Below are 23,309 nucleotides of genomic sequence, written 5' to 3' on the forward strand. Positions count from 1 at the left end.
CAGAGCGGGACTGTAAAGAGAGAGATTCAGGGATAAGGGCAGGACTGTAAATAGATTTAGTGAGCAGAGCGGTACTGTAAAGAGAGAGATTCAGTGAGCAGAGCGGGACTGTAAAGAGAGAGATTCAGGGATAAGGGCAGGACTGTAAATAGATTTAGTGAGCAGAGCGGTACTGTAAAGAGAGAGATTCAGTGAGCAGAGCGGGACTGTAAAGAGAGAGATTCAGTGCGCAGAGCGGGACTGTAAAGAAAGAGATTCAGTGAGCAGAGCGGGACTGTAAATAGAGAGATTCAGTGAGCAGAGCGGGACTGTAAAGAGAGAGATTCAGTGAGTGGAGCAGAACTTTAAAGAGAGAGATTTAGTGAGCAGAGCGGGGCTGTAAAGAGAAAGATTCAGTGAGCAGAGCGGGGCTGTAAAGAGAGAGATTCAGTGAGCAGAGCGGGACTGTAAAGAGAGAGATTCAGTGAGCAGAGAGGGGCTGTAAAGAGAGATTCAGTGAGCAGAGAGGGGCTGTAAAGAGACAGATTCAGTGAGTAGAGCGGGACTGTAAAGAGAGAGATTCAGTGAGCAGAGCGGGACTGTAAAGAGAGAGATTCAGTGAGCAGAGCGGGACTGTAAAGAGAGAGATTCAGTGAGCAGAGCGGGGCTGTAAAGAGAGAGATTCAGTGAGCAGAGCGGGGCTGTAAATAGAGAGATTCAGTGAGCAGAGCGGGACTGTAAAGAGAGAGATTCAGTGAGCAGAGCGGGACTGTAAAGAGAGAGATTCAGTGAGCAAAGCGAGAATGTAAAGAGAGAGATTCAGTGAGCAGAGCGGGACTGTAAATAGATTCAGTGAGCAGAGCAGGACTCCAAAAAGAGAGACACAGTGAGCAGAGAGGGACTGTAAAGTGAGAGATTCAGTGAGCAGAGCGGGGGTGTAACGAGAGAGATTCAGTGAGCAGAGCGGGACTGTAAACAGAGAGATTCAGTGAGCAGAGCGGGGCTGTAAAGAGAGAGATTCAGTGAGCAGAGCGGGGAGGTAAAGAGAGAGATTCAACTAACAGAGCGGGGATGTTAATCGAGAGATTCAGTTAGCAGGGCAGTACTTTAAAAAGAGAGATTCAGTGAGCAGAGCGGGGCTGTAAAGAGAGAGATTCAGTGAGCAGAGCGGGGCTGTAAAGAGAGCGATTTAGTGAGCAGAGCGGGACTGTAAAGAGAGAGATTCAGTGAGCAGAGCAGGACTGTAAATAGATTCAGTGAGCAGAGCAGGACTGTAAATAGATTCAGTGAGCAGAGCAGGATTCCAAAAAGAGAGACACAGTCAGCAGAGCGGGACTGTAATGAGTGAGATCCAGTGAGCAGAGGGGCACTGTAAAGAGAGAGATTCAGTGAGCAGAGCGGGACTGTAAAGAGAGAGGTTCAGTGAGCAGAGGGGGAACTCTAAAGAGAGAGATTCAGTGAGCAGAGCTGGACTGTAAAGAGATAGATTCAGTGAGCAGAGCGGGACTGTAAAGAGAGAGATTCAGTGAGCAGAGCTGGACTGTAAAGAGTGAGATTCAGTGAGCAGAGTGGGACTCTAAAGAGAGAGATTCAGTGAGCAGAGCTGGACTGTAAAGAGCGAGATTCAGTGAGCAGAGCGGGACTCTAAAGAGAGAGATTCAGTGAGCAGAGCTGGACTGTAAAGAGTGAGTTCAGTGAGCAGAGTGGGAATGTAAGTGGAGAGATTCAGTGAATAGAGCGGGGTTGTAAAGAGAGAGGTTCAGTGAGCAGAGTGGGACTGTAAAGAGAGAGTTTTTGAGTAGACCGGTACTGTAAAGAGAGAGATGCAGTGAACAGATCGGGTTCTTTAAAGAGAGATTCAGTGAGCAGAGCGGGACTGTAAAGAGAGAGATTCAGGGATAAGGGCAGGACTGTAAATAGATTTAGTGAGCAGAGCGGTACTGTAAAGAGAGAGATTCAGTGAGCAGAGCGGGACTGTAAAGAGAGAGATTCAGTGCGCAGAGCGGGACTGTAAAGAAAGAGATTCAGTGAGCAGAGCGGGACTGTAAATAGAGAGATTCAGTGAGTGGAGCAGAACTTTAAAGAGAGAGATTTAGTGAGCAGAGCGGGGCTGTAAAGAGAAAGATTCAGTGAGCAGAGCGGGGCTGTAAAGAGAGAGATTCAGTGAGCAGAGCGGGACTGTAAAGAGAGAGATTCAGTGAGCAGAGAGGGGCTGTAAAGAGAGATTCAGTGAGCAGAGAGGGGCTGTAAAGAGACAGATTCAGTGAGTAGAGCGGGACTGTAAAGAGAGAGATTCAGTGAACAGAGCGGGACTGTAAAGAGAGAGATTCAGTGAGCAGAGCGGGACTGTAAAGAGAGAGATTCAGTGAGCAGAGCGGGGCTGTAAAGAGAGAGATTCAGTGAGCAGAGCGGGGCTGTAAATAGAGAAATTCAGTGAGCAGAGCGGGACTGTAAAGAGAGAGATTCAGTGAGCAGAGCGGGACTGTAAAGAGAGAGATTCAGTGAGCAAAGCGAGGCTGTAAAGAGAGAGATTCAGTGAGCAGAGCGGGACTGTAAAGAGAGAGATTCATTGAGCAGAGCGGTGTTGTAAACAGAAATTCGGTGAGCAGAGCGGGGCTGTAAAGAGAGAAATTCAGTGAGCAGAGCGGGACTGTAAACAGAGAGATTCAGTGAACAGAAAGAGACAGTAAAGAGATTCAGTCAGCAGAGCATGGCTGTAAAGAGAGAGATTCAGTGAGCAGAGCGGGACTGTAAAGAGAGAGATTCAGTGAGCAAAGCGAGAATGTAAAGAGAGAGATTCAGTGAGCAGAGCGGGACTGTAAATAGATTCAGTGAGCAGAGCAGGACTCCAAAAAGAGAGACACAGTGAGCAGAGAGGGACTGTAAAGTGAGAGATTCAGTAGGCAGAACAGGGCTGTAAAGAGAGAGCAAAACAAAAACAGAATTACCTGGAAAAACTCAGCAGGTCTGGCAGCATCGGCGGAGAAGAAGAGTTGACGTTTCGAGTCCTCATGACCCTTCGACAGAAAGAGAGAGATTCAGTGAGCAGAGCAGGACTGTAAATAGATTCTGTGAGCAGAGCGCGAATGTAAAGAGAGAGATTCAGTGAGCAGAGCGGGGGTGTAACGAGAGAGATTCAGTGAGCAGAGCGGGGAGGTAAAGAGAGAGAATCATTGAGCAGAGGGCAGTTGTGAAGAGATAGATTCAGTGAGCAGAGCGGGGCTGTAAAGGGAGAGATTTAGTGAGCAGAGCGGGACTGTAATGAGAGAGATTCAGTGAGCAGAACAGGACTGTAAATAGATTCAGTGAGCAGAGCAGGACTGTAAATAGATTCAGTGAGCAGAGCAGGACTCCAAAAAGAAAGACACAGTCAGCAGAGCGGGACTGTAATGAATGAGATTCAGTGAGCAGAGGGGGACTGTAAAGAGAGAGATTCATTTAGCAGAATGGGGCTATAAAGAGAGAGGTTCTGTGAACAGAGCCATACTAAAAAGAGAGATTCAGTGAGCAGACCTGGACTGTAAAGAGTGAGATTCAGTGAGCACAGTGGGAATGTAAATAGAAGATTCAGTGAATAGAGCGGGGTTGTAAAGAGAGAGGTTCAGTGAGCAGAGTGGGACTGTAAAGAGAGATTTTTTGAGTAGACCGGGGCTGTAAAGAGAGAGATGCAGTGGACAGTGCAGGAGTGTAAAGAGAGAGATTCAGTGAACAAAGCGGGACATTAAAGGGAGAGAATCTGTGTGCAGAGCGGGGCTGTAAAGAGAGAGACTCAGTGAGCTGAGCGGGGTTGTAAAGAGAGAGATTCAGTGAGCAGAACAGGATTTTAAATACTGACATTTTGTGAGCAGAGAGGGGCTATAAAGAGAGAGATTCAGTGACCAGAGCCGTACTTTATTTGGAGAGATTCAGTGAGCAGAGTGGGACTGTAAAGAGAGGGATTCAGTGAGCAGAGCGGTACTGTAAAGAGAGAGATTCAACTAACAGAGCGGGGCTGTTAATCGAGAGGTTCAGTTAGCAGGGCAGTACTTTAAAAAGAGATTCAGTGAGCAGAGCGGGACTGTAAATCAATAGTTTCAGTTAGCAGAGCAGGACTTTAAGGAGAGAGAATCAGTGAACAGATCGGGACTTTAAAGAGAGATTCAGTGAGCAGGGCAATACTTTAAAGAGCGAGATCCAGTGAGCAGAGCGGGACTGTAAATAGATTCTGTGGGCAGAGCGGGACTATAAAGACAGAGATTCAGTGAACAGAGCGGGGATGTAACGTGAGAGATTCAGTGAGCAGAGCGGGGATGTAAAGAGAGAGATTGAGTGAGCAGAGCCGGGCTTTATAGAGAGAGGTTCAGTGACAGAGCGGTGGAGTAAAGACAGAGATTCAGTGAGCAGAGCAGGACTGAAAGGATGGAGATTCAGTGAACAGATTGGGACTTTAAAGAGAGAGATTCAGTGAGCAGAGCGGGACTGTAAAGATAGAGATTCATTTAGCAGAACGGGGCTATAAAGTGAGAGGTTCAGTGAACAGAGCCATAATTTAAAGGGAGAGATTCAGTAAGCAGAGCGGGGTTGTAAAAAGAGAGATTCAGTGAGCAGTACGGGACTATAACGAGAGATTCAGTGAGCAGAGCGGGACTGTAAAGAGACAGATTCAGTGAGTAGAGTGGGATGTAAAGAGAGAGATTCAGTGAGCAGAGCGGGACTGTAAAGAGACAGATTCAGTGTGCAGAGCGGGATTGTAAAGAGAGAGATTCAGTGAGCAGAGCGGGACTGTAAAGAGAGAGATTCAGTGAGTGGAGCAGAACTTTAAAGAGAGAGATTTAGTGAGCAGAGCGGGGCTGTAAAGATAGAGATTCAGTGAGCAGAGCGGGGCTGTAAAGAGAGAGATTCAGTGAGCAGAGCGGGACTGTAAAGAGAGAGATTCAGTGAACAGAGCGGGGTTGTAAAGAGAGAGATTTAGTGAGCAGAGAGGGACTGTAATGAGAGAGATTCAGTGAGCAGAGCAGGACTGTAAATAGATTCAGTGAGCAGAGCAGGACTGCAAATAGATTCAGTGAGCAGAGCAGGACTCCAAAAAGAAAGACACAGTCAGCAGAGCGGGACTGTAATGAGTGAGATTCAGTGAGCAGAGGGGGACTGTAAAGACAGAGATTCAGTGAAAAGAATTGGGACTTTAAAGAGAGAGATTCAGTTAGCAGAGTGGGACTGTAAAGAGAGAGATTCATTTAGCAGAATGGGGCGATAAAGAGAGAGGTTCTGTGAACAGAGCCACACATTAAAGGGAGAGATTCAGTGAGCAGAGCGGGACAGTAAAGAGAGAGATTCAGTGAGCAGAGCGGGACTCTAAAGAGAGAGATTCAGTGAGCAGAGCTGGACTGTAAATAGAGAGGTTCAGTGAGCAGAGCGGGACTCTAAAGAGAGAGATTCAGTGAGCAGAGCTGGACTGTAAAGAGATAGATTCTGTGAGAAGAGCGGGACTCTAAAGAGAGAGATTCAGTGAGCAGAGCTGGACTGTAAAGTGTGAGATTCAGTGAGCAGAGAGGGGCTGTAAAGAGAGATTCAGTGAGCAGAGAGGGGCTGTAAAGAGACAGATTCAGTGAGTAGAGCGGGACTGTAAAGAGAGAGATTCAGTGAGCAGAGCGGGACTGTAAAGAGAGAGATTCAGTGAGCAGAGCGGGACTGTAAAGAGAGAGATTCAGTGAGCAGAGCGGGGCTGTAAAGAGAGAGATTCAGTGAGCAGAGCGGGGCTGTAAATAGAGAGATTCAGTGAGCAGAGCGGGACTGTAAAGAGAGAGATTCAGTGAGCAAAGCGAGGCTGTAAAGAGAGAGATTCAGTGAGCAGAGCGGGACTGTAAAGAGAGAGATTCAGTGAGCAGAGCGGGACTGTAAAGAGAGAGATTCAGTGAGCAAAGCGAGAATGTAAAGAGAGAGATTCAGTGAGCAGAGCGGGACTGTAAATAGATTCAGTGAGCAGAGCAGGACTCCAAAAAGAGAGACACAGTGAGCAGAGAGGGACTGTAAAGTGAGAGATTCAGTAGGCAGAACAGGGCTGTAAAGAGAGAGATTCAGTGAGCAGAGCAGGACTGTAAAGAGAGATTCAGTGAGCAGAGCGCGAATGTAAAGAGAGAGATTCAGTGAGCAGAGCAGGACTGTAAATAGATTCTGTGAGCAGAGCGCGAATGTAAAGAGAGAGATTCAGTGAGCAGAGCGGGGGTGTAACGAGAGAGATTCAGTGAGCAGAGCGGGGAGGTAAAGAGAGAGAATCATTGAGCAGAGGGCAGTTGTGAAGAGATAGATTCAGTGAGCAGAGCGGGGCTGTAAAGGGAGAGATTTAGTGAGCAGAGCGGGACTGTAATGAGAGAGATTCAGTGAGCAGAACAGGACTGTAAATAGATTCAGTGAGCAGAGCAGGACTGTAAATAGATTCAGTGAGCAGAGCAGGACTCCAAAAAGAAAGACACAGTCAGCAGAGCGGGACTGTAATGAATGAGATTCAGTGAGCAGAGGGGGACTGTAAAGAGAGAGATTCATTTAGCAGAATGGGGCTATAAAGAGAGAGGTTCTGTGAACAGAGCCATACTTTAAAGAGAGAGATTCAGTGAGCAGACCTGGACTGTAAAGAGTGAGATTCAGTGAGCACAGTGGGAATGTAAATAGAAGATTCAGTGAATAGAGCGGGGTTGTAAAGAGAGAGGTTCAGTGAGCAGAGTGGGACTGTAAAGAGAGATTTTTTGAGTAGACCGGGGCTGTAAAGAGAGAGATGCAGTGGACAGTGCAGGAGTGTAAAGAGAGAGATTCAGTGAACAAAGCGGGACATTAAAGGGAGAGAATCTGTGTGCAGAGCGGGGCTGTAAAGAGAGAGACTCAGTGAGCAGAGCGGGGTTGTAAAGAGAGAGATTCAGTGAGCAGAACAGGATTTTAAATACTGACCTTTTGTGAGCAGAGAGGGGCTATAAAGAGAGAGATTCAGTGACCAGAGCCGTACTTTATTTGGAGAGATTCAGTGAGCAGAGCGGGACTGTAAAGAGAGGGATTCAGTGAGCAGAGCGGTACTGTAAAGAGAGAGATTCAACTAACAGAGCGGGGCTGTTAATCGAGAGGTTCAGTTAGCAGGGCAGTACTTTAAAAAGAGATTCAGTGAGCAGAGCGGGACTGTAAATCAATAGTTTCAGTTAGCAGAGCAGGACTTTAAGGAGAGAGAATCAGTGAACAGATCGGGACTTTAAAGAGAGATTCACTGAGCAGGGCAATACTTTAAAGAGCGAGATCCAGTGAGCAGAGCGGGACTGTAAATAGATTCTGTGGGCAGAGCGGGACTATAAAGACAGAGATTCAGTGAACAGAGCGGGGATGTAACGTGAGAGATTCAGTGAGCAGAGCGGGGATGTAAAGAGAGAGATTGAGTGAGCAGAGCCGGGCTTGAAAGAGAGAGGTTCAGTGACAGAGCGGTGGAGTAAAGACAGAGATTCAGTGAGCAGAGCAGGACTGAAAGGATGGAGATTCAGTGAACAGATTGGGACTTTAAAGAGAGAGATTCAGTGAGCAGAGCGGGACTGTAAAGATAGAGATTCATTTAGCAGAACGGGGCTATAAAGTGAGAGTTTCAGTGAACAGAGCCATACTTTAAAGGGAGAGATTCAGTAAGCAGAGCGGGGTTGTAAAAAGAGAGATTCAGTGAGCAGTACGGGACTATAACGAGAGATTCAGTGAGCAGAGCGGGACTGTAAAGAGACAGATTCAGTGAGTAGAGTGGGATGTAAAGAGAGAGATTCAGTGAGCAGAGCGGGACTGTAAAGAGAGAGATTCAGTGAGTGGAGCAGAACTTTAAAGAGAGAGATTTAGTGAGCAGAGCGGGGCTGTAAAGATAGAGATTCAGTGAGCAGAGCGGGGCTGTAAAGAGAGAGATTCAGTGAGCAGAGCGGGACTGTAAAGAGAGAGATTCAGTGAGCAGAGCGGTGTTGTAAAGAGAGAGATTTAGTGAGCAGAGAGGGACTGTAATGAGAGAGATTCAGTGAGCAGAGCAGGACTGTAAATAGATTCAGTGAGCAGAGCAGGACTGTAAATAGATTCAGTGAGCAGAGCAGGACTCCAAAAAGAGAGACACAGTCAGCAGAGCTGGACTGTAATGAGTGAGATTCAGTGAGCAGAGGGGGCCTGTAAAGACGGAGATTCAGTGAAAAGAATTGGGACTTTAAAGAGATTCAGTTAGCAGAGTGGGACTGTAAAGAGAGAGATTCATTTAGCAGAATGGGGCTATAAAGAGAGAGGTTCTGTGAACAGAGCCATACTTTAAAGGGAGTGATTCAGTGAGCAGAGCTGGACAGTAAAGAGAGAGATTCAGTGAGCAGAGCGGGACTCTAAAGAGAGAGATTCAGTGAGCAGAGCTGGACTGTATAGAGTGAGATTCAGTGAGCAGAGTGGGAATGTAAATAGAGAGATTCAGTGAATAGAGCGGGGTTGTAAAGAGAGAGGTTCAGTGAGCAGAGTGGGACTGTGAAGAGAAATTTTTTGAGTAGACCGGGGCTGTAAAGAGAGATATGCAGTGAACAGATCGGGTTCTTTAAAGAGAGATTCAGTGAGCAGAGCTGGACTGTAAAGAGAGAGATTCAGGGATAAGGGCAGGACTGTAAATAGATTTAGTGAGCAGAGCGGGACTGTAAAGAGAGAGATTCAGTGAGCCGAGCGGGGGTGTAACAAGAGAGATTCAGTGAGCAGAACAGGATTTTAAATACTGACATTTTGTGAGCAGAGAGGGGCTATAAAGAGAGAGATTCAGTGAACAGAGCCATACTTTATTTGGAGAGATTCAGTGAGCAGAGCGGGACTGTAAAGAGAGGGATTCAGTGAGCAGAGAGGGGTTGTAAAGAGAGAGATTCAGTGAACAGAGCCGTACTTTATTTGGAGAGATTCAGTGAGCATTGCGGGACTGTAAAGAGAGGGTTTCAGTGAGCAGAGCGGGGCTGTAAAGAGAGAGATTCAAATAAGAGAGCGGGGCTGTTAATCGAGAGGTTCAGTTAGCAGGGCAGTACTTTAAAAAGAGAGATTCAGTGAGCAGAGCAGGACTGTAAATCAAGAGTTTCAGTTAGCAGAGCAGGACTTTAAGGAGAGAGAATCAGTGAACAGATCGGGACTTTAAAGAGAGATTCAGTGAGCAGGGCAATACTTTAAAGAGCGAGATTCAGTGAGCAGAGCGGGACTGTAAATAGATTCTGTGAGCAGAGCGGGACTGTCAAGAGAGAGATTCAGTGAGCAGAGCGGGGTGGTAAAGAGGGAAATTCAGTGAGCAGATTGGGACTATAAAGACAGAGATTCAGTGAACAGAGCGGGGGTGTAACGTGAGAGATTCAGTGAGCAGAGCGGGGAGGTGAAGAGAGAGATTGAGTGAGCAGAGCCGGGCTTTATAGAGCGAGTTTCAGTGAAAGAGCGGTGGAGTAAAGACAGAGATTCAGTGAGCAGAGCAGGACTGAAAGGACGGAGATTCAGTGTACAGATTGGGACTTCAGTGAGCAGAGCGGGACTGTAAAGATAGAGATTCATTTAGCAGAAAGGGGCCATAAAGTGAGAGGTTCAGTGAACAGAGCCATACTTTAAAGGAAAGATTCAGTAAGCAGAGCGGGGTTGTAAAAAGAGAGATTCAGGGAGCAGTACGGGACTATAACGAGAGATTCACTGAGCAGAGCGGGACTGTAAAAAGAGACAGATTCAGTGAGCAGAGCGGGACTGTAAAGAGACAGATTCAGTGAGCAGAGCGGGATTGTAAAGAGAGAGATTCAGTGAGCAGAACAGGATTGTAAAGAGAGAGATTCAGTGAGGGGAGCAGAACTTTAAAGAGAGAGATTTAGTGAGCAGAGCAGGGCTGTAAAGATAGAGATTCAGTGAGCAGAGCGGGGCTGTAAAGAGAGAGATTCAATGAGCAGAGCGGGACTGTAAAGAGAGAGATTCAGTGAGCAAAGCGGGGCTGTAAAGAGAGATTCAGTGAGCAGAGTGGGAATGTAAATAGAGAGATTCAGTGAATAGAGCGGGGTTGTAAAGAGAGAGAATCAGTGAACAGATCGGGACTTTAAAGAGAGATTCAGTGAGCAGGGCAATACTTTAAAGAGCGAGATCCAGTGAGCAGAGCGGGACTGTAAATAGATGCTGTGAGCAGAGCGGGACTGTCAAGAGAGAGATTCAGTGAACAGAGCGGGGTGGTAAAGAGAGAAATTCAGTGAGCAGATTGGGACTATAAAGACAGAGATTCAGTGAAAAGAGCGGGGATGTAACGTGAGAGATTCAGTGCGCAGAGCGGGGAGGTAAAGAGAGAGATTGAGTGAGTAGAGCCGGGCTTGATAGAGAGAGGTTCAGTGACAGAGCGGTGGAGTAAAGACAGAGATTCAGTGAGCAGAGCAGGACTGAAAAGACGGAGATTCAGTGAACAGATTGGGACTTTAAAGAGAGAGATTCCGTGAGCAGAGCGGGACTGTAAATAGTTTCAGTGAGCAGAGCGGGACTGTAAAGAGAGAGATTCAGTGAGCAGAGCGGGGTTGTAAAGAGAGAGATTCAGTGAGCAGAGCGGGACTGTAAAGAGAGAGATTCAGTGAGCAGAGCGGGGTTGTAAAGAGAGAGATTCAGTGAGCAGAGCGGGACTATAACGAGAGATTCAGTGAGCAGAGCGGGACTGTAAAGAGAGAGATTCATTGAGTAGAGCGTGAATGTAAATAGATTCATTGAGCAGAGCGGGGATGTGAAGAGAGAAGTTCAGTGAGCAGAGCGGGACTGTAAAGAGAGAGATTCAGTGAGCAGAGCGGGAATATAACGAGAGATTCAGTGAGCAGAGCGGGACTGTAAATGGATTCATTGAGCAGAGCGGGGCTGTAAAGAGAGAAGTTCAGTGAGCAGAGCGGGAATGTAAAGAGAGAGATTCAGTGAGCAGAGCGGGGTTGTAAAGAGAGAGATTCAGTGAGCAGAGCGGGGAGTTAAATAGAGGGATTCAGTGAGCAGAGGGCCGTTGTAAAGAGAGAAATTCAGTGAGCAGAGCGGGGCTGTATAGATAGAGATTCAGTGAGCAGAAAGAGACTGTAAAGAGAGAGATTCAGTGAACAGATCGGGACTTTAAAGAGAGATTCAGTGAACAGATCGGGACTTTAAAGAGAGATTCAGTGAACAGATCGGGACTTTAAAGAGAGATTCAGTGAGCAGAGCGGGACTGTAAAGAGAGATTCAGTGAATAGAGCGGGGTTGTAAAGAGAGAGGTTCAGTGAGCAGAGTGGGACTGTAAAGAGAGAAATTTAGTGAACAGATCAGGACTTTAAAGTGAGATTCAGTGAGCAGAGCGGGCCTGTAAAGAGAGAGATTCAGTGAGCGGAGCAAGACCTTATAGAGAGAAATTCAGTGAGCAGAGCGGGGGTGTAAAGAGAGAGACTCAATTAGCAGAGCGGGTCTGTAAATCGAGAGATTCAGTGAGCAGAGCAGGGAGGTAAAGAGAGAGATTCAGTGAGCAGAGGGCAGTTGTAAAGAAAGAGATTCCGTGAGCAGAGCGGGACAGTAAAGGGAGAGATTCAGTGAGCAGAGCTGGTGTGTAAAGAGAGAGATTCAGTGAGCAGAGCGGGATTGTAAAGAGATTCAGTGAGCGGAGCAGGACATTATAGAGATAAATTCAGTGAGCAGAGGGCAGTTGTAAAGAGAGAGATTCCGTGAGCAGAGGGCAGTTTTAAAGAGAGAGATTCCGTAAGCAGAGGGCAGTTGTAAAGAGAGAGATTCCGTGAGCAGAGCGGGACTCTAAATCGAGAGATTCAGTGAGCAGAGCAGGGCTGTATAGATAGAGATTCAGTGAGCAGAAAGGGACTGTAAAGAGTGAGATCCAGTGAGCAGATGGGGATGTCAAGAGAGAGATTCAGTGAGCAGAGCGGGACTGTAAAGAGACAGATTCAGTGAGCAGAGTGGGACTGTAAAGAGAGAGATTCAGTGAGCGGAGCAAGACCTTATAGAGAGAAATTCAGTGAGCAGAGCGAAACTGTAAAGAGAGAGATTCAGTGAGCAGAGAGGGGCTGTAAAGAGTGAGATTCAGTGAGCAGAGCGGGGAGGTAAAGAGAGAGATTGAGTGAGCAGAGCCGGGCTTAATAGAGAGAGGTTCAGTGACCGAGCGGTGGAGTAAAGACAGAGATTCAGTGAGCAGAGCAGGACTGAAAGGACGGAGATTCAGTGAGCAGATTGGGACTTTAAAGATAGAGATTCATTTAGCAGAACGGGGCTATAAAGTGAGAGGTTCAGTGAACAGAGCCATACGTTAAAGGGAGAGATTCAGTAAGCAGAGCGGGGTTGTAAAAAGAGAGATTCAGGGTGCAGTACGGGACTATAACGAGAGATTCAGTGAGCAGAGAGGGACTGTAAAAAGAAAGATTCAGTGAGCAGAGCGGGGTTGTGAAGAGAGAGATTCAGTGAGCAGAGCGGGAGTTAAATAGAGGGATTCAGTGAGCAGAGGGCCGTTGTAAAGAGAGAGATTCAGTGAGCAGAGCGGGGCTGTATAGATAGAGATTCAGTGAGCAGAAAGAGACTGTAAAGAGAGAGATTCAGTGAACAGATCGGGACTTTAAAGAGAGATTCAGTGAGCAGAGCGGGACTGTAAAGAGAGATTCAGTGAATAGAGCGGGATTGAAAATAGAGAGGTTCAGTGAGCAGAGTGGGACTGTAAAGAGAGAAATTTAGTGAACAGATTGGGACTTTAAAGAGAGATTCAGTGAGCAGAGGGGGATGGTAAAGACGGAGATTCAGTGAAAAGAATTGGGACTTTAAAGAGAGAGATTCATTTGGCAGAATGGGGCTATAAAGAGAGAGGTTCTGTGAACAGAGCCATACTTTAAAGGGAGAGATTCAGTGAGCGGAGCGGGACTCTAAAGAGAGAGATTCAGTGAGCAGAGCTGGACTGTAAAGAGAGAGATTCAGTGAGCAGAGCGGGACTGTAAAGAGAGAGGTTCAGTGAGCAGAGGGGTACTCTAAAGAGAGAGAGTCAGTGAGCAGAGTGGGACTTTAAAGAGAGAGATTCAGTGAGCAGAGCTGGACTGTAAAGAGAGAGATTCAGTGAGAAGAGCGGGACTGTAAAGAGAGGGATTCAGTGAGCAGAGCTGGACTGTAAAGAGTGAGATTCAGTGAGCACAGTGGGAATGTAAATAGAGAGATTCAGTGAATAGAGCGGGGTTGTAAAGAGAGAGGTTCAGTGAGCAGAGTGGGACTGTAAAGAGAGATTTTTTGAGTAGACCGGGGCTGTAAAGACAGAGATGCAGTGAACAGATCGGGTTCTTTAAAGAGAGATTCAGTGAGCAGAGCGGGACTGTAAAGAGAGAGATTCAGGGATAAGGGCAGGACTGTAAAGAGATTTAGTGAGTAGAGCGGGACTGTAAAGAGAGAGATTCAGTGAGCAGAGCGGGGGTGTAACGAGACAGATTCAGTGAGCAGAGTGGGGTTGTAAAGAGAGAGTTTCAGTGAGCAGAGCGGGAGTGTAACGACAGAGAGTCATTTAGCATAACGGGGCTATAAAGAGGGAGGTTCAGTGAACAGAGCCATACTTTAAAGGGAGAGATTCAGTGAGCAGAGCGGGACTGTAAAGAGAGAAATTCAGTGAGCAGAGCGGGACTGTAAAGAGAGACATTCAGTGAGCTGAGCAGGGTTGTAAAAAGAGAGATTCAGTGAGCAGAGCGGGATTGTAAAGAGAGAGATTCAGTGAGCAAAGCGGGGCTGTAAAGAGAGAGATTCAGTGAGCAGAGCGGGATTGTAAAGAGAGAGATTCAGTGAGCAGAGTGGGGCTATAAAGAGAGAGATTCAGTGAACAGAGCCGTACTTTATTTGGAGAGATTCAGTGAGCAGAGCGGGACTGTAAAGAGAGAGATTCAGTGAGCAGAGCGGGACTCTAAAGAGAGAGATTCAGTGAGCAGAGCGGGACTGTAAAGAGAGAGATTCAGTGAGCAGAGCGGGACTGTAAAAAGAGAGATTCAGTGAGAAGAGCTGGACTGTAAAGAGTGAGATTCAGTGAGCACAGTGGGAATGTAAATGGAGAGATTCAGTGAATAGAGCGGGGTTGTAAAGAGAGAGGTTCAGTGAGCAGAGTGGGACTGTAAAGAGAGATTTTTTGAGTAGACCGGGGCTGTAAAGAGAGAGATGCAGTGAACAGATCGGGTTCTTTAAAGAGAGATTCAGTGAGCAGAGCTGGACAGTAAAGAGAGAGATTCAGGGATCAGGGCGGGACTGTAAATAGATTTAGTGAGCAGAGCGGGACTGTAAAGAGAGAGATTCAGTGAGCAGAGCGGGGCTGTAAAGAGAGAGACTCAGTGAGCAGAGCGAGGTTGTAAAGAGAGAGATTCAGTGAGCAGAGCGGGACTGTAAAGAGAGAGACTCAGTGAGCAGAGCGGGGTTGTAAAGAGAGAGATTCAGTGAGCAGAACAGGATTTTAAATACTGACATTTTGTGAGCAGAGAGGGGCTATAAAGAGAGAGATTCAGTGAACAGAGCCGTACTTTATTTGGAGAGATTCAGTGAGCAGAGCGGGACTGTAAAGAGAGAGATTCAACTAACAGAGCGGGGCTGTTAATCGAGAGGTTCAGTTAGCAGGGCAGTACTTTAAAAAGAGAGATTCAGTGAGCAGAGCGGGACTGTAAATCAAGAGTTTCAGTTAGCAGAGCAGGACTTTAAGGAGAGAGAATCAGTGAACAGATCGGGACTTTAAAGAGAGATTCAGTGAGCAGGGCAATACTTTAAAGAGCGAGATCCATTGAGCAGAGCGGGACTGTAAATAGATTCTGTGAGCAGAGCGGGACTGTCAAGAGAGAGATACAGTGAACAGAGCGGGGTGGTAAAGAGAGAAATTCAGTGAGCAGATTGGGACTATAAAGACAGAGATTCAGTGAAAAGAGCGGGGATGTAACGTGAGAGATTCAGTGCGCAGAGCGGGGAGGTAAAGAGAGAGATTGAGTGAGTAGAGCCGGGCTTGATAGAGAGAGGTTCAGTGACAGAGCGGTGGAGTAAAGACAGAGATTCAGTGAGCAGAGCAGGACTGAAAAGACGGAGATTCAGTGAACAGATTGGGACTTTAAAGAGAGAGATTCCGTGAGCAGAGCGGGACTGTAAATAGTTTCAGTGAGCAGAGCGGGACTGTAAAGAGAGAGATTCAGTGAGCAGAGCGGGAATATAACGAGAGATTCAGTGAGCAGAGCGGGACTGTAAATGGATTCATTGAGCAGAGCGGGGCTGTAAAGAGAGAAGTTCAGTGAGCAGAGCGGGAATGTAAAGAGAGAGATTCAGTGAGCAGAGCGGGGTTGTAAAGAGAGAGATTCAGTGAGCAGAGCGGGGAGTTAAATAGAGGGATTCAGTGAGCAGAGGGCCGTTGTAAAGAGAGAAATTCAGTGAGCAGAGCGGGGCTGTATAGATAGAGATTCAGTGAGCAGAAAGAGACTGTAAAGAGAGAGATTCAGTGAACAGATCGGGACTTTAAAGAGAGATTCAGTGAACAGATCGGGACTTTAAAGAGAGATTCAGTGAACAGAGCGGGACTTTAAAGAGAGATTCAGTGAGCAGAGCGGGACTGTAAAGAGAGATTCAGTGAATAGAGCGGGGTTGTAAAGAGAGAGGTTCAGTGAGCAGAGTGGGACTGTAAAGAGAGAAATTTAGTGAACAGATCAGGACTTTAAAGTGAGATTCAGTGAGCAGAGCGGGCCTGTAAAGAGAGAGATTCAGTGAGCGGAGCAAGACCTTATAGAGAGAAATTCAGTGAGCAGAGCGGGGGTGTAAAGAGAGAGACTCAATTAGCAGAGCGGGTCTGTAAATCGAGAGATTCAGTGAGCAGAGCAGGGAGGTAAAGAGAGAGATTCAGTGAGCAGAGGGCAGTTGTAAAGAAAGAGATTCCGTGAGCAGAGCGGGACAGTAAAGGGAGAGATTCAGTGAGCAGAGCTGGTGTGTAAAGAGAGAGATTCAGTGAGCAGAGCGGGATTGTAAAGAGATTCAGTGAGCGGAGCAGGACATTATAGAGATAAATTCAGTGAGCAGAGGGCAGTTGTAAAGAGAGAGATTCCGTGAGCAGAGGGCAGTTTTAAAGAGAGAGATTCCGTAAGCAGAGGGCAGTTGTAAAGAGAGAGATTCCGTGAGCAGAGCGGGACTCTAAATCGAGAGATTCAGTGAGCAGAGCAGGGCTGTATAGATAGAGATTCAGTGAGCAGAAAGGGACTGTAAAGAGTGAGATCCAGTGAGCAGATGGGGATGTGAAGAGAGAGATTCAGTGAGCAGAGCGGGACTGTAAAGAGACAGATTCAGTGAGCAGAGTGGGACTGTAAAGAGAGAGATTCAGTGAGCGGAGCAAGACCTTATAGAGAGAAATTCAGTGAGCAGAGCGAAACTGTAAAGAGAGAGATTCAGTGAGCAGAGAGGGGCTGTAAAGAGTGAGATTCAGTGAGCAGAGCGGGGGTGTAACGTGAGAGATTCAGTGAGCAGAGCGGGGAGGTAAAGAGAGAGATTGAGTGAGCAGAGCCGGGCTTAATAGAGAGAGGTTCAGTGACCGAGCGGTGGAGTAAAGACAGAGATTCAGTGAGCAGAGCAGGACTGAAAGGACGGAGATTCAGTGAGCAGATTGGGACTTTAAAGATAGAGATTCATTTAGCAGAACGGGGCTATAAAGTGAGAGGTTCAGTGAACAGAGCCATACGTTAAAGGGAGAGATTCAGTAAGCAGAGTGGGGTTGTAAAAAGAGAGATTCAGGGTGCAGTACGGGACTATAACGAGAGATTCAGTGAGCAGAGAGGGACTGTAAAAAGAAAGATTCAGTGAGCAGAGCGGGGTTGTGAAGAGAGAGATTCAGTGAGCAGAGCGGGAGTTAAATAGAGGGATTCAGTGAGCAGAGGGCCGTTGTAAAGAGAGAGATTCAGTGAGCAGAGCGGGGCTGTATAGATAGAGATTCAGTGAGCAGAAAGAGACTGTAAAGAGAGAGATTCAGTGAACAGATCGGGACTTTAAAGAGAGATTCAGTGAGCAGAGCGGGACTGTAAAGAGAGATTCAGTGAATAGAGCGGGGTTGAAAATAGAGAGGTTCAGTGAGCAGAGTGGGACTGTAAAGAGAGAAATTTAGTGAACAGATTGGGACTTTAAAGAGAGATTCAGTGAGCAGAGGGGGATGGTAAAGACGGAGATTCAGTGAAAAGAATTGGGACTTTAAAGAGAGAGATTCATTTGGCAGAATGGGGCTATAAAGAGAGAGGTTCTGTGAACAGAGCCATACTTTAAAGGGAGAGATTCAGTGAGCGGAGCGGGACTCTAAAGAGAGAGATTCAGTGAGCAGAGCTGGACTGTAAAGAGAGAGATTCAGTGAGCAGAGCGGGACTGTAAAGAGAGAGGTTCAGTGAGCAGAGGGGTACTCTAAAGAGAGAGAGTCAGTGAGCAGAGTGGGACTTTAAAGAGAGAGATTCAGTGAGCAGAGCTGGACTGTAAAGAGAGAGATTCAGTGAGAAGAGCGGGACTGTAAAGAGAGGGATTCAGTGAGCAGAGCTGGACTGTAAAGAGTGAGATTCAGTGAGCACAGTGGGAATGTAAATAGAGAGATTCAGTGAATAGAGCGGGGTTGTAAAGAGAGAGGTTCAGTGAGCAGAGTGGGACTGTAAAGAGAGATTTTTTGAGTAGACCGGGGCTGTAAAGAGAGAGATGCAGTGAACAGATCGGGTTCTTTAAAGAGAGATTCAGTGAGCAGAGCGGGACTGTAAAGAGAGAGATTCAGGGATAAGGGCAGGACTGTAAAGAGATTTAGTGAGTAGAGCGGGACTGTAAAGAGAGAGATTCAGTGAGCAGAGCGGGGGTGTAACGAGACAGATTCAGTGAGCAGAGTGGGGTTGTAAAGAGAGAGTTTCAGTGAGCAGAGCGGGAGTGTAACGACAGAGAGTCATTTAGCATAACGGGACTATAAAGAGGGAGGTTCAGTGAACAGAGCCATACTTTAAAGGGAGAGATTCAGTGAGCAGAGCGGGACTGTAAAGAGAGAAATTCAGTGAGCAGAGCGGGACTGTAAAGAGAGACGTTCAGTGAGCTGAGCAGGGTTGTAAAAAGAGAGATTCAGTGAGCAGAGCGGGATTGTAAAGAGAGAGATTCAGTGAGCAAAGCGGGACTGTAAAGAGAGAGATTCAGTGAGCAGAGCGGGATTGTAAAGAGAGAGATTCAGTGAGCAGAGTGGGGCTATAAAGAGAGAGATTCAGTGAACAGAGCCGTACTTTATTTGGAGAGATTCAGTGAGCAGAGCGGGACTGTAAAGAGAGAGATTCAGTGAGCAGAGCGGGACTGTAAAGAGAGAGATTCAGTGAGCAGAGCTGGACTGTAAAGAGAGAGATTCAGTGAGCAGAGCGGGACTGTAAAGAGAGAGATTCAGTGAGAAGAGCTGGACTGTAAAGAGTGAGATTCAGTGAGCACAGTGGGAATGTAAATAGAGAGATTCAGTGAATAGAGCGGGGTTGTAAAGAGAGAGGTTCAGTGAGCAGAGTGGGACTGTAAAGAGAGATTTTTTGAGTAGACCGGGGCTGTAAAGAGAGAGATGCAGTGAACAGATCGGGTTCTTTAAAGAGAGATTCAGTGAGCAGAGCTGGACTGTAAAGAGAGAGATTCAGGGATCAGGGCGGGACTGTAAATATATTTAGTGAGCAGAGCGGTACTGTAAAGAGAGAGATTCAGTGAGCAGAGCGGGGCTGTAAAGAGAGAGACTCAGTGAGCAGAGCGGGGTTGTAAAGAGAGAGATTCAGTGAGCAGAACAGGATTTTAAATACTGACATTTTGTGAGCAGAGAGGGGCTATAAAGAGAGAGATTCAGTGAACAGAGCCGTACTTTATTTGGAGAGATTCAGTGAGCAGAGCGGGGCTGTAAAGAGAGAGATTCAACTAACAGAGCGGGGCTGTTAATCGAGAGGTTCAGTTAGCAGGGCAGTACTTTATAAAGAGAGATTCAGTGAGCAGAGCGGGACTGTAAATCGAGAGATTCAGTGAGCAGAGCAGGGAGGTAAAGAGAGATTCAGTGAATAGAGCGGGGTTGAAAATAGAGAGGTTCAGTGAGCAGAGTGGGACTGAAAAGAGAGAAATTTAGTCAACAGATCAGGACTTTAAAGAGAGATTCTTTGAGCAGAGCGGGCCTGTAAAGAGAGAGATTCTGTGAGCAGAGCAGGGAGGTAAAGAGAGAGATTCAGTGAGTAAAGGGCAGTTGTAAAGAGAGAGATTCCGTGAGCAGAGCGGGACAGTAAAGGGAGAGATTCAGTGAGCAGAGCTGGTGTGTAAAGAGAGAGATTCAGTGAGCAGAGCGGGGTTATAAAGAGAGAGATTCAGTGAGCGGAGCAGGACATTATAGAGAGAAATTCAGTGAGCAGAGCGGGGGTGTAAAGAGAGAGACTCAATTAGCAGAGCAGGGTTGTTAATCGAGAGGTTCAGCTAGCAGAGCGGGACTGTAAAGAGAGAGATTCAGTGAGCAGAGCGGGACTGTAAATCGAGAGATTCAGTGAGCAGAGCAGGGAGGTAAAGAGAGATTCAGGGAGAGGAGCAGAACTTAAAAGAGAGAGATTCAGTGAGCAGAACAGGACTGTAAAGAGAGAGATTGAGTGAGAAGAGCGGGGCTGTAAATAGAGAGATTCAGGGAGAGGAGCAGAAATTTAAAGAGAGAGATTCAGTGAGCAGAGTGGGACTGTAAATCAAGAGTTTCAGTTAGCAGAGCAGGACTTTAAGGAGAGAGAATCAGTGAACAGATCGGGACTTTAAAGAGAGATTCAGTGAGCAGGGCAATACTTTAAAGAGCGAGATTCAGTGAGCAGAGCGGGACTGTAAATAGATTCTGTGAGCAGAGCGGGACTGTCAAGAGAGAGATTCAGTGAGCAGAGCGGGGAGGTAAAGAGAGAAATTCAGTGAGCAGATTGGGACTATAAAGACAGAGATTCAGTGAACAGAGCGGGGGTGTAACGTGAGAGATTCAGTGAGCAGAGCGGGGATGTAAAGAGAGAGATTGAGTGAGCAGAGACGGGCTTTATAGAGAGAGGTTCAAAGACAGAGCGGTGGAGTTAAGACAGAGATTCAGTGAGCAGAGCAGGACTGAAAGGACGGAGATTCAGTGAACAGTTTGGGACTTTAAAGAGAGAGATTCAGTGAGCAGAGCAGGACTGTAAAGATAGAGATTCATTTAGCAGAACGGGGCTATAAAGTGAGAGGTTCAGTGAACAGAGCCATACTTTAAAGGGAGAGATTCAGTAAGCAGAGCGGGGTTGTAAAAAGAGAGATTCAGGGAGCAGTACGGGACTATAACGAGAGATTCAGTGAGCAGAGAGGGACTGTAAAAAGAGAGATTCAGTGAGCAGAGCGGGGTTGTGAAGAGAGAGATTCAGTGAGCAGAGCAGGAGTTAAATAGAGGGATTCAGTGAGCAGAGGGCCGTTGTAAAGAGAGAGATTCAGTGAGCAGAGCGGGGCTGTATAGATAGAGATTTAGTGAGCAGAAAGAGACTGTAAAGAGAGAGATTCAGTGAACAGATCGGGACTTTAAAGAGAGATTCAGTGAGCAGTGCGGGACTGTAAAGAGAGATTCAGTGAATAGAGCGGGGTTGAAAATAGAGAGGTTCAGTGAGCAGAGTGGGACTGAAAAGAGAGAAATTTAGTCAGCAGATCGGGACTTTAAAGAGAGATTCAGTGAGCAGAGCGGGCCTGTAAAGAGAGAGATTCTGTGAGCAGAGCAGGGAGGTAAAGAGAGAGATTCAGTGAGTAAAGGGCAGTTGTAAAGAGAGAGATTCCGTGAGCAGAGCGGGACAGTAAAGGGAGAGATTCAGTGAGCAGAGCGGGGGTGTAAAGAGAGAGATTCAGTGAGCAGAGCAGGGTTATAAAGAGAGAGATTCAGTGAGCGGAGCAGGACCTTATAGAGAGAAATTCAGTGAGCAGAGCGGGGGTGTAAAGAGAGAGACTCAATTAGCAGAGCAGGGTTGTTAATCGAGAGGTTCAGCTAGCAGAGCGGGACTGTAAAGAGAGAGATTCAGTGAGCAGAGCGGGACTGTAAATCGAGAGATTCAGTGAGCAGAGCAGGGAGGTAAAGAGAGATTCAGGGAGTGGAGCAGAACTTAAGAGAGATTCAGTGAGCAGAACAGGACTGTAAAGAGAGAGATTGAGTGAGAAGAGCGGGGCTGTAAATAGAGAGATTCAGGGAGAGGAGCAGAAATTTAAAGAGAGAGATTCAGTGAGCAGAGTGGGACTGTAAATCGAGAGATTCAGTGAGCAGAGCAGGGAGGTAAAGAGAGAGATTCAGTGTGCAGAGCGGGGCTGTATAGATAGAGATTCAGTGAGCAGAAAGGGACTGTAAAGAGTGAGATTCAGTGAGCAGATGGGGATGTAAAGAGAGAGATTCAGTGAGCAGAGCGGGACTGTGAAGAGACAGATTCAGTGAGCAGAGCTGGACTGTAAAGAGTGAGATTCAGTGAGCAGAGTGGGAATGTAAATAGAGAGATTCAGAGAATAGAGCGGGGCTGTAAAGAGAGAGGTTCAGTGAGCAGAGTGGAACTGTAAAGAGCGATTTTTTGAGTAGACCGGGGCTGTAAAGACAGAGATGCAGTGAACAGATCGGGTTCTTTAAAGAGAGATTCAGTGAGCAGAGTGGGAATGTAAAGAGAGAGATTCAGGGATAAGGGCAGGACTGTAAAGAGATTTAGTGAGTAGACCGGGACTGTAAAGAGAGAGATTCAGTGAACAGACTGGGACTTTAAAGAGAGATTCAGTGAGCAGAGCGGGACTGTAAAGAGAGATTCAGTGAATACAGCGGGGTTGAAAATAGAGAGGTTCAGTGAGCAGAGTGGGACTGAAAAGAGAGAAATTTAGTCAACAGATCGGGACTTTAAAGAGAGATTCAGTGAGCAGAGCGGGCCTGTAAAGAGAGAGATGCTGTGAGCAGAGCGGGACTGTAAAGAGAGAGATTCTGTGAGCAGAGCGGGGAGGTAAAGAGAGAGATTCAGTGAGTTAAGGGCAGTTGTAAAGAGAGAGATTCCGTGAGCAGAGCGGGACAGTAAAGGGAGAGATTCAGTGAGCAGAGCTGGTGTGTAAAGAGAGAGATTCAGTGAGCAGAGCGGGGTTATAAAGAGAGAGATTCAGTGAGCGGAGCAGGACCTTATAGAGAGAAATTCAGTGAGCAGAGCGGGGTGTAAAGAGAGAGACTCAATTAGCAGAGCAGGGTTGTTAATCGAGAGGTTCAGCTAGCAGAGCGGGACTGTAAAGAGAGAGATTCAGTCAGCAGAGCGGGACTGTAAATCGAGAGATTCAGTGAGCAGAGCAGGGAGGTAAAGAGAGAGATTCAGGGAGTGGAACAGAACTTAAAAGAGAGAGATTCAGTGAGCAGAACAGGACTGTAAAGAGAGAGATTGAGTGAGAACAGCAGAAATTTAAAGAGAGAGATTCAGTGAGCAGAGCGGGACTGTAAAGAAAGAGATTCAGTGAGCAGAGCAGGATTTTAAATACTGACATTTTGTGAGCAGAGCGGGGCTATAAAGAGAGAGATTCAGTGAACAGAGCCGTACTTTATTTGGAGAGATTCAGTGAGCAGAGCGGGAATGCAAAGAGACAGATTCATTGAGCAGAGCAGGACTGTAAAGAGAGAGATTCAGTGAGCAGAGCGGGAATGTAAAGTGAGAGATTCAGTTAGCAGAGCGGGACTGTAAAGAGAGAAATTCAGTGAGCAGAGCGGGACTGTAAAGAGAGATTCAGTGAGCAGAGCGGGACTGTAAAGAGAGAAATTCAGTGAGCAGAGAGGGGATTTATAGAGAGAGGTTCAGTGACAGAGCGGTGGAGTAAAGACAGATTCAGTGAGCAGAGCAGGACTGAAAAGACGGAGATTCAGTGAACAGATTGGGACTTTAAAGAGAGAGGTTCAGTGAACAGAGCCATACTTTAAAGGGTGAGATTCCGTGCACAGAGCGGGACTGTAAATAGATTCAGTGAGCAGAGCGGGACTGTAAAGAGAGAGATTCAGTGAGCAGAGCGGGGTTGTAAAGAGAGAGATTCAGTGAGCAGAGCGGGACTATAACGAGAGATTCAGTGAGCAGAGCGGGACTGTAAAGAGAGAGATTCACTGAGTAGAGCGTGACTGTAAATAGATTCATTGAGCAGAGCGGGGATGTGAAGAGAGAAGTTCAGTGAGCAGAGCGGGACTGTAAAGAGAGAGATTCAGTGAGCAGAGCGGGGATGTGAAGAGAGAAGTTCAGTGAGCAGAGCGGGACTGTAATGAGAGAGATTCAGTGAGCAGAGCGGGAATATAACAAGAGATTCAGGGAGCAGAGCGGGACTGTAAATAGATTCATTGAGCAGAGAGGGGCTGTAAAGAGAGAAGTTCAGTGAGCAGAGCA

The sequence above is a fragment of the Carcharodon carcharias genome, chromosome 6 (assembly GCF_017639515.1).
Source record: "Carcharodon carcharias isolate sCarCar2 chromosome 6, sCarCar2.pri, whole genome shotgun sequence".
NCBI classification, from domain to species: domain Eukaryota; kingdom Metazoa; phylum Chordata; class Chondrichthyes; order Lamniformes; family Lamnidae; genus Carcharodon; species Carcharodon carcharias.